This window comes from Pan paniscus, chromosome 1 (assembly GCF_029289425.2).
Source record: "Pan paniscus chromosome 1, NHGRI_mPanPan1-v2.0_pri, whole genome shotgun sequence".
Lineage (NCBI taxonomy): Eukaryota > Metazoa > Chordata > Mammalia > Primates > Hominidae > Pan > Pan paniscus.
This window is the reverse complement of record NC_073249.2, coordinates 79,291,675-79,302,551: the sequence shown is the minus strand read 5'-3', so window position 1 is coordinate 79,302,551 and position 10,877 is coordinate 79,291,675. Positions and strand designations below refer to the sequence as shown.

Sequence of the window (10,877 nt, the reverse complement as noted above, 5' to 3'; positions counted from 1 at the left end):
GTCTGGTGGGCAAAGCCTAGCAAGCAGAAAAGTAACTTAAAGTTTTGCACATGGTCCAACATTTCAAACACACATGGGTGGCATGACACTTTCCATGCATCTTCTGTTGCCACCCATTAGGAATGCACCTAATTGACCATGTTAATAAGAGTCCATATGTGGCTTGGTTCAGCTCATGAGAGGTAGAAAAACTCAAGTTCTACACTTTGTAATGACAGAAACAAATGCTGTGTGGCCTCTTAAGAAAGCTACAAGAATACGAGGTGGTTTAGGGCACCTCAACCAGAGAGGCTAACTTCAAATTACCAGACACATCTATTATGAAGTGTTGAAAGGAAAAAGAAAAACAAATAATAAAGTTACAAAATAAAGTTTATTTTATCAAAATTAAAACGGCTTCCTTCCCTCCACTTCAGAGTAACCTTGAGATGGAACAGTCTGAGGATTACATTGCTATAATCCCTTAGCAGTTAGTTCCACAGCAGGAGGTGCCTGCTACAGACAAAATTATAGGGTTAGGAATGTTCACAATTCAGTGACCCGATTGGCTGACTATTCCTTAGAGCTTTAGAATCAAATATTTATACATCTAAATGGGAGCAAAGAAAGGAAAATGGTTCATAAAGAGAGTCCCAGAGCATGTATTATTGAAATAACAGATGGAAATATTATATTTTTGAAACATTCTTTCTATAAAGAAGTCTTTTGAAGTGTGTTTTGGTAGAATAAGCTGAGCCAAAAGTGGAGCAGAGTGAGAGAAAAAAATAAGGTTTTATATTCAAATGTTTGGTGTCAGCAGAGTATAAAGTTAGCACTTCCCAAAAAAGGCATGTCCCAAAGAACACTGCAGCACAATGTGTTTGCTTTACTTCACATAACAGTCACAGAGGAGAAATATTTCAAAAATACATTTTACCATCACTGCTGAGTTTGTGTGTGGACTCTCCCAAAACTTGATCTCTGACATCTTTGAAGAGGGTGTATGATCTCCCACCATTGAATTTTTTATGTTTCCTAAAATGACTGAAACCTAAGCTAAGACTCAGTCATTATCTTGAAAAAGCTGTTGGCTACCTCATACTTGCTGAGAGTTTCGTAAGAAGTATAGTTAAATTGTAGGTTTTATGCCACATGGGCAATAGTGATTGGTCATCTAGGCAGGGCTTACAGACTAAAAATGGAGACATGCAGAAAGCAAGAAAGTAGGCAGAAGGCCAGATGAAAAATTCATCACACTTTCTTTATTTTCCTGTACATGGGAGCCTGTACCCATGACAGAACCAACAATTCAGAAGTATTCTGTTGTCTTTCCAGGAAAAATATCCCATTACTAAGCAATCAATTTGAAGTGCTCCATGGCCAGTCCAATTTCTCCATCATTTAGCTCTGAGGACACGGTTCAGTTATCCTGCCAGTCTCAGCTATTAGCTGGATCTGCCATATGATGATGTGATTTATTTCATGGCAACTGGTAGTTACTCTGGTTGAAAAAAGAAAAAGAATCCACAGGAACACAATTATTTTGACCTTGTATCCAGACAAGATTTATATCTGTGACAGGGATCTGAATGCAATTCCTAGTTGAGTCATTCTTAGGGGAAACAAAAGGAAGACTAGCCTGGGAGAAGGACTACTGGCTGGGATGTAAGAAATGAAGGAATTGCCGGTTCTCTTTCCTTCAGCACCCTGTTAAGTCCAGGGTATTGATAGATTCACGTCAGGTGATCTAGGTATTGATAAGAGTTTGGGGATGTCGTGTTTGTATACAGGCCCAGCACCAAACAATAGTCAGTTGGCAAAGGGCATAAATCCAGTAACCTATGGCCCCTGAAAATTCAGAATTGAGTAATCATATGGCAACTTCTGTCAAAAGAAAGAAACAAGAAAGAGAAAAAGAGACAGTAACTCACTTGCACCCACCAGTGAGGCCACCTCAGAGCAAAGCAAAAAAATGCTTTAGTGATGGTTCCTTGGGTGACAGCATCTGTTCAGGGAGTTGACTCAGAGAGCCTCAGAAGCTCAGGGTTCCAGCCAGGAGCAGAAAGGACTCTTGGCAGAGCTGTTTCCTGTACCTCTTTTGATCATAAAGCTCAGTTTTGGAAAGGTTCTCACCAGTCTTGTGGTTTCCTGGTTGTGCGTCAGTGCATTCTGGCTGAAACACTTCCCTTCCTTCAGGCCAGCCTCTCCGCCAATGGCTCCCAGTTCCATGGTTCACTCTCTTCAGCTTTGAACTAGACTCCAAGGACACTGCTGGCTGCAGCATAAACCTTGAATGAGAGTTTGCAGCTGGGATGGTAGCCCTCCCCTCCTTGTGATGGGGATCCTAAAAGGAAAAAAATAAGGGTAAAATCAAAAGTCCATAGAAGCATAGAATTTTAGAATCAATGAGTGGTTAGCATACAATCTCTTTTCCAATATAGTATGCAATAGAGTCACCTGGGCAACTGGTTAAAATACAGAGATTCCTAGTCCAACCTCAGATATTCTAAATGAGAATCTTTAAGTAGAAACTGGGAATCTGTGTTTTCAAGAATCTCCTTGGCAATTCTTATGTAGTCACTGTACAGTATAATTTACCAAATTTTATAAATTAGGAAACCTAGGCACAGAAACATTAATTAACTTTGTCAAGGTAAAACAGGTGGCCTAAATCTCATGTTGTGCTCTTTCTATTGTACCACATTGTTCTTCACTCTTCTTTCTTGTGATTCTGTAATCAGGCTTGGGTCTCATGCTTCCTAACCATGCACTCTTCCTGTGTGCTTTGACCCCATGTATTTCTCTGAAAATAACTCAGTCTGTTTATGTAAGGTCACTTTCAAATCCCACTACCCTCAACTCAGGCAGTATTAAGCATATGTGTAAGTTCAGAACAGCTATTAGAAATGGTAATATTTGTATTCATCTGTTCCTGGCGAGAAGGTATATATGATGTGACCAGGGACACTGGCAGTTTGGATAGCTCACATATGCCCTCCCCACCCCACCAAGAAAAAGGAATTCTTCAGAATTTTTCAAATTCACTTTAGCAAGTGATAATTATATACAGTCATTCAAAGTTTTCAGGGTTATTTACAGAACAAAGTTTCTGCAGGATGGCTTGAGTATGCTACAAAGTAGAAACGGTTAAGCAGAAGACCAAAAGATTCTCCAGTAAAAATGGCTTATTTTTCTCTAGAAACTTAATGGTATTAGAAACTGTAAATTTTGCAATGGATCAGAACCATCATAAACTGAAAGGAGCATTAAGGATGATATATGCTTCATCATTCCCATGCTTATAGACCAGAGTATGAACTGTGCCAGGAGTCACAGACTAGCTCAGAGAAGTCATAATACCATGTAATTAAGTACTTAATGGTATATGCATAGAGGAAACTTTTAAAATAATGCAAGAATAAAATTGTGGTTGACAGTGCAATTTTTGGAGTCAGATATATCTGAATCAAAATCCCAGATCTACTACTTACCAGCTGTGTAGACTTGAGGAAGTTATTTAATTTCTTTAAGTCTTAATTTCCTCATCTATAAAATGAAACCTGAGAGGGTTCTCAAGAATATTAAAGCATGAGAGTGGGAAGAATGAACTGGGGAGGGGTGCTGGGTTTTTGAAGAAAACAACAGTAAAAGTGAGAAACATAGGTAAACCAAAGTTATCTAAGGAGAAATACAAAGTTATCCAAAGAGTAACAAACTAAAAATATTTGTATGTCAATTAACCTAAAATATCAATGTGAGTTTTGTCACCAAATCCCATGAGTCCTGTGCCTACATTAGCATATGTAAAGATTGTCAGGGTCTAGCCAACATGGCCGATTAGGAACAGCTCCAGTATACAGCTCCCACCGTGAGCGACACAGAAGACGAATGATTTCTGCATTTCCAACTGAGGTACAGGGTTCATCTCATGGGGGATTGTTGGACAGTGGGTGCAGGACAGTGGGTGCAGCACACTGAGTGTGAGCCGAAGCAAGGTGAGGCATCGCCTCACCCAGGAAGCACAAGGGGTCAGGGAATTCCCTTTCCTAGCCAAAGAAAGGGGTGACAGACGGCACCTGGAAAATCAGGTCACTCCCACCCTAATACTGCACTTTTCCAACAGTCTTAGAAACGGCACACCAGGAGATTAGATCCCACGCCTGGTTGAGAGGGTCCTACACTCACGGAGCATCGCTCATTGCTAGCACAGCAGTCTGAGCTCAAACTGCAAGGCGGCAGTGAGGCTGGGGGAGGGTCGCCCACCATTGCTGAGGCTTGAGCAGGTAAACAAAGCGGCAAGGAAGCTCGAACTGGGTGGAACCCACCACATCTCAAGTAGGCTTGCCTGCCTCTGCAGATTCCACCTCTGGGGGCAGGGCATAGTCAAACAAAAGGCAGCAGAAACCTCTGCAGACTTAAATGTCCCTGTCTGACAGCTTTGAAGAGAGGAGTGTTTCTCCCAGCATGCAGCTTGACATCTGAGAATGGATAGACTGCCTCCTCAAGTGGGTCCCTGACCACTGAGTAGCCTAACTGGGAGGCATCCCCTAGTAGGGGCAGATTGACACCTCACATGGCCAGGTACTCCTCTGAGACAAAAGTTCTAGAGGAACAATCAGGCAGCAACATTTGCTGTTCACCAATATTCGCTGTTCTGCAGCCACTGCTGCTGATACCCAGGCAAACAGGGTCTGGAGTGGACCTCCGGCAAACTCCAACAGACCTGCAGCTGAGGGTCCTGACTGTTAGAAGGAAAACTAACAAACAGAAAGGACATCCATGCCAAAACCCCATCTGTACGTCACCATCATCAAAGACCAAAGGTAGATAAAACCGCAAAGATGGGGAAAAAACAGAGCAGAAAAACTGAAAATTCTAAAAATCAGAGTGCCTCTCCTCCTCCAAAGGAATGCAGCTCCTCACCAGCAATGGAACAAAGCTGGACGGAGAATGACTTTGACAAGTTGCAAGAAGAAGGCTTCAGACGATCAAACTTCTCTGAGCTAAAGGAGGAAGTTCGAACCCATGGCAAAGAAGTTAAAAACGTTGAAAAAAGATTAGACGAACGGCTAACTAGAATAACCAATGCAGAGAAGTCCTTAAAGGACCTGATGGAGCTGAAAACCACAGCACGAGATCTACATGATGAATGCACAAGCCTCAGTAGCCAATTCAATCAACTGGAAGAAACGGTATCAGTGATGGAAGATCAAATGAATGAAATGAAGTGAGAAGAGAAGTTTAGAGAAAAAAGAATAAAAAGAAATGAACAAAGCCTCCAAGAAATATGGGACTATGTGAAAAGACCAAATCTATGTCTGATTGGTGTACCTGAAAGTGACGGGGAGAATGGAACCAAGTTGGAAAACACTCTGCAGAATATTATCCAGGAGAACTTCCCCAATCTAGCAAGGCAGGCCAACATTCAAATTCAGGAAATACAGAGAATGCCACAAAGATACTCCTCGAGAAGAGCAACTCCAAGACACATAATTGTCAGATTCACCAAAGTTGAAATGAAGGAAAAAATGTTAAGGGCAGCCAGAGAGAAAGGTCAGGTTACCCACAAAGGGAAGCCAATCAGACTAACAGCTGATCTCTCAGCAGAAACTCTACAAGCCAGAAGAGAGTGGGGGCCAATATTCAACATTCTTAAAGAAAAGAATTTTCAACTCAGAATTTCATATCCAGCCAAACTAAGCTTCATAAGTGAAGGAGAAATAAAATCCTTTACAGACAAGCAAATGCTGAGAGATTTTTGTCACCACCAGGCCTGCCCTAAAAGAGCTCCTGAAGGAAGCACTAAACATGGAAAGGAACAACCAGTACCAGTCACTGCAAAAACATGCCAAATTGTAAAGACCATCGAGGCTAGGAAGAAACTGCATCAACTAATGAGCAAAATAACCAGCTAACATCATAATGACATGATCAAATTCACACATAGCAATATTAACCTTAAATGTAAATGGGCTAAATGCTCCAATTAAAAGACACAGACTGGCAAGTTGGATAGAGTCAAGACCCATCAGTGTGCTGTATTCAGGAAACCCATCTCACATGCAGAGACACACATAGGCTCAAAATAAAGGGATAGAGGAAGATCAACCAAGCAAATGGAAAACAAAAAAAGGCAGGGGTTTCAATCCTAGACTCTGATAAAACAGACTTTAAACCAACAAAGATCAAAAGAGACAAAGAAGGCCATTACATAATGGTAAAGGGATCAATTCAACAAGAAGAGCTAACCATCCTAAATATATATGCACCCAATACAGGAGCACCCAGATTCATAAAGCAAGTCCTTAGAGACCTACAAAGAGACTTAGACTCCCACACAAAAATAATGGGAGACTTTAACACCCCACAGCCAACATTAGACAGGTCAACAAGACATAAAGTTAACAAGGATATCCAGGAATTGAACTCAGCTCGCACCAAGCAGACCTAATAGACATCTACAGAACTCTCCACCCCATATCAACAGAATATACATTCTTCTCAGCACCACATTGCACTTATTCCAAAATTGACCACACAGTTGGAAATAAAGCACTCCTCAGCAAATGTAAAAGAACAGAAATGATAACCAACTGTCTCTCAGACCACAGTGCAATCAAACTAGAATGGAGGATTAAGAAACTCACTCAAAACGGCTCAACTACATGGAAACTGAACAACCTGCTCCTGAATGACTACTGGGTACATAACAAAATGAAAGCAGAAATAAAGATGTTCTTTGAAACCAATGAGAACAAAGACACAACATACCATAATCTCTGGGACACATTCAAAGCAGTTTGTAGAGGGAAATTTATAGCACTAAATGCCCACAAAAGAAAACAGGAAAGTTCTAAAATTGACACCCTAACATCACGATTAAAAGAACTAGAGAAGCAAGAGCAAACACATTCAAAAGCTAGCAGAAGGCAAGAAATAACTAAGATCAGAGCAGAACTGAAGGAAATAGAGACACGAAAAACCCTTCAAAAAATCAATGAATCCAGGAGCTGGTATTTTGAAAAGATCAACAAAATTGATAGACCACTAGCAAGACTAATAAAGAAGAAAAGAGAGAGAGAAGAATCAAATAGACACAATAAAAAATGAAAAAGGGGATATCACCACCGATCCCACAGAAATACAAACTACCATCAGAGAATACTATAAACACCTCTACACAAATAAACTAGAAAATCTAGAAGAAATGGATAAATTCCTCGACACATACATCCTCCCAAGACTAAACCAGGAAGAAGTTGAATCTCTGAATAGAACAATAACAGGCTCTGAAATTGAGGCAATAAGTAATAGCTTACCAACCAAAAAAAAGTCCAGAACCAGATGGATTGACAGCCGAATTCTACCAGAGGTACAAGGAGGAGCTGGTACCATTCCTTCTGAAACTATTCCAATCAACAGAAAAAGAGGGACTCCTCCCTAACTCATTTTATGAGGCCAGCATCATCCTGATACCAAAGCCTGGCAGAGACACAACAAAAAAAGAGAATTTTAGACCAATATCCCTGATGAACATCGATGCAAAAATCTTCAATAAAATACTGGCAAACCAAATCCAGCAGCACATCAAAAAGCTTATCCACCACGATCAAGTGGACTTCATCCCTGGGATGCAAGGCTGGTTCAACATATGCAAAGCAATAAACGTAATCCAGCATATAAACAGAACCAAAGACAAAAACCACATGATTATCTCAATAGATGCAGAAAAGGCCTTTGACAAAATTCAACAACGCTTCATGCTAAAGACTCTCAATAAATTAGGTATTGATGGGACGTATCTCAAAATAATAAGAGCTATCTATGACAAACCCACAGCTAATATGATACCGAATGGGCAAAAACTGGAAGCATTCCCTTTGAAAACTGGCACAAGACAGGGATGCCCTCTCTCACCACTCCTATTCAACATAGTGTTGGAAGTTCTGGCCAGGGCAGTCAGGCAGGAGAAGGAAATAAAGGGTATTCAAGTAGGAAAAGAGGAAGTCAAATTGTCCCTGTTTGCAGATGACATGATTGTATATCTAGAAAACCCCATTGTCTCAGCCCAAAATCTCCTTAAGCTGATAAGCAACTTCAGCAAAGTCTCAGGATACAAAATCAATGTGCAAAAATCACAAACATTCTTATACACCAATAACAGACAAACAGAAAGCCAAATCATGAGTGAACTCCCATTCACAATTGCTTCAAAGAGAATAAAATACCTTTGAATCTGACTTACAAGGGATGTGAAGGACCTCTTCAAGGAGAACTACAAACCACTGCTCAAGGAAATAAAAGAGGTTACAAACAAATGGAAGAACATTCCATGCTCATGGGTAGGAAGAATCAATATCGTGAAAATGGCCATACTGCCCAAGGTAATTTATAGATTCAATGCCATCCCCATCAAGCTACCAATGACTTTCTTCACAGAATTGGAAAAAACTACTTTAAAGTTCATATGGAACCAAAAAAGAGCCTGCATTGCCAAGTCAATCCTAAGCCAAAAGAACAAAGCTGGAGGCATCACGCTACCTGACTTCAAACTATACTACAAGGCTACAGTAACCAAAACAGCATGGTTCTGGTACCAAAACAGAGATATAGACTGATGGAACAGAACAGAGCCCTCAGAAATAATGCCACATATCTACAACCATCTGATCTTTGACAAACCTGACAAAAACAGGAAATGGGGAAATGATTCCCTATTTAATAAATGGTGCTGGGAAAACTAGCTAGCTATATGTAGGAAGTTGAAACTGGATCCCTTCCTTACACCTTATACAAAATTAATTCAAGATGGATTAAAGACTTAAATGTTAGACCTAAAACCATAAAAACCCTAGAAGAAAACCTAGGCAATACCATTCAGGACATAGGCATAGGCAAGGACTTCATGTCTAAAACACCAAAAGCAATGGCAACAACAGCCAAAATTGACAAATGGGATCTAGTTAAACTAAAGAGCTTCTGCACAGCAAAAGAAACTACCATCAGAGTGAACAGGCAACCTACAGAATGGGAGAAAATTTTTGCAATCAACTCATCTGACAAAGGGCTAATATCCAGAATCTACAAGGAACTCAAACAAATTTACAAGAAAAAAAACAAACAACCCCATCAAAAAGTGGGTGAAGCATAGGAACAGACACTTCTCAAAAGAAGATATTTATGCAGCCAAAAGACACATGAAAAAATGCTCATCATCACTGGCCATCAGAGAAATGCAAATCAAAGCCACAATGAGATACCATCTCACACCAGTTAGAATGGCGATCATTAAAAAGTCAGGGAACAACAGGTGCTGGAGAGGATATGGAGAAATAGGAACACTTTTACACTGTTGGTGGGACTGTAAACTAGTTCAACCATTGTAGAAGTCAGTGTGGCGATTCCTTAGAGATCTAGAACTAGAAATACCATTTGACCCAGCCATCCCATTACTTGGTATATACCCAAAGAATTATAAATCATGCTGCTATAAAGACACATGCACATGTATGTTTATTGTGGCACTATTCACAATAGCAGACTTGGAACCAACCCAAATGTCCAACAATGATATACTGGATTAAGAAAATGTGGCACATATACACCATGGAATACTATGCAACCATAAAAAATGATAAGTTCCTGTCCTTTGTAGGGACATGGATGAAGCTGGAAACTATCATTCTCAGCAAACTATCGCAAGGACAAAAAACCAAACACCGCATGTTCTCACTCATAGGTGGGAATTGAACAATGAGAACACATGGACACAGGAAGGGGAACATCACACACCGGGGCCTGTTTTGGAGTGGGGGGAGTGGGGAGGGATAGCATTAGGAGATATACCTAATGTTAAATGACGAGTTAATGGGTGCAGCACACCAACATGGCACATGTATACATATGTAACAAACCTGCACATTGTGCACATGTACCCTAAAACTTAAAGTATAATTAAAAAAAAAAGAAAAAATTTGGGGAAAGGAAAAGGGCAATAAAAATAAGATTAAAAAGAAGAAAAAAAAAGAAGATTGTCAAATATGGATAACATACACATATTGTATAAGCCCCATGAAATTAGGGAGTTTTATATGTTTGTTCACTCCCATGCCTTCTGCTTAGTTATGGAATGAATGAATAGGTTGGTAGGATCTAAAAAGAGCCAAAAGTCTTGATACCTCAACAAGAGAGGAGGCCAATTAATATGTAATGAATATATAAATATCTCTGAGCCATCTGGGTGACTGCCTATCCTGTGTGCAGTTGTGTGTGCCAAGTCTCTTCCCTACAGCCAAGAGATGAAGGTTAGGTTCTGTTGTAAGAGCAAAGCAGATTCCCTGTTGTGTTGCTAAAATGTCTTAAACTCTGCTTCAATACCAATGAACTTGGGGAACACCTGCTTAGATAAAAGTTCTAATATTAGTAACCAATTGCCTAATACTTGAGATTATCTCAAATCAGATGCCACGTCAAGAAAGTCATGAGTTTGTCCTGAACATTTCCAAAACATTGCTACAATATAATGGAGACTTGGTGAAAAGGTGTTGGAAGTAAACCATAATTTAATAAATACTTCTTGTATTACAGATGAAGTCCAAAGCCATTAAATTGGCAGAAAAAAGTGAGGAGGGAAGAAGGGAAAGGTAAGGAGAAAGAAGGAAGGAATGAAAGAAGGAAAAAGGAAGGAAGGAAGACCAGCAAAGAGAGTATAGGATCATATACTTAAACCAAAATATAAGTAAGCTAAAACTTACCGTTATTTTCTAACGCATATTCTCTTAACATATCATTACCTTAACGAGTTAAATTAGTCACTATAAAATGAGTCAGACTGTCACAAGAACAAGAGTAGTTCCCTCTTCACAGCTCACTGCTGTGTACCTAGTGCCTTGGTAGTA

The 10,877-nt window shown here is 40.0% G+C and overlaps 1 long non-coding RNA gene across 1 annotated transcript in view; it reads right to left on the bottom strand.

Annotated features, from left to right (window-relative positions):
* Nucleotides 1-354: 354 nt before the first annotated feature.
* The window catches only part of LOC130541446 (uncharacterized), a 78,019-nt gene continuing 67,496 nt past the window's right edge, over nucleotides 355-10,877 (bottom strand). The window contains exons 2-3 of the long non-coding RNA XR_008955502.2: nucleotides 2,113-2,323; nucleotides 355-1,480 (exon numbers count right to left, since the gene is read on the bottom strand). This is a non-coding gene — a long non-coding RNA (uncharacterized LOC130541446). The remainder of the gene's footprint in view (nucleotides 1,481-2,112; nucleotides 2,324-10,877) is intronic.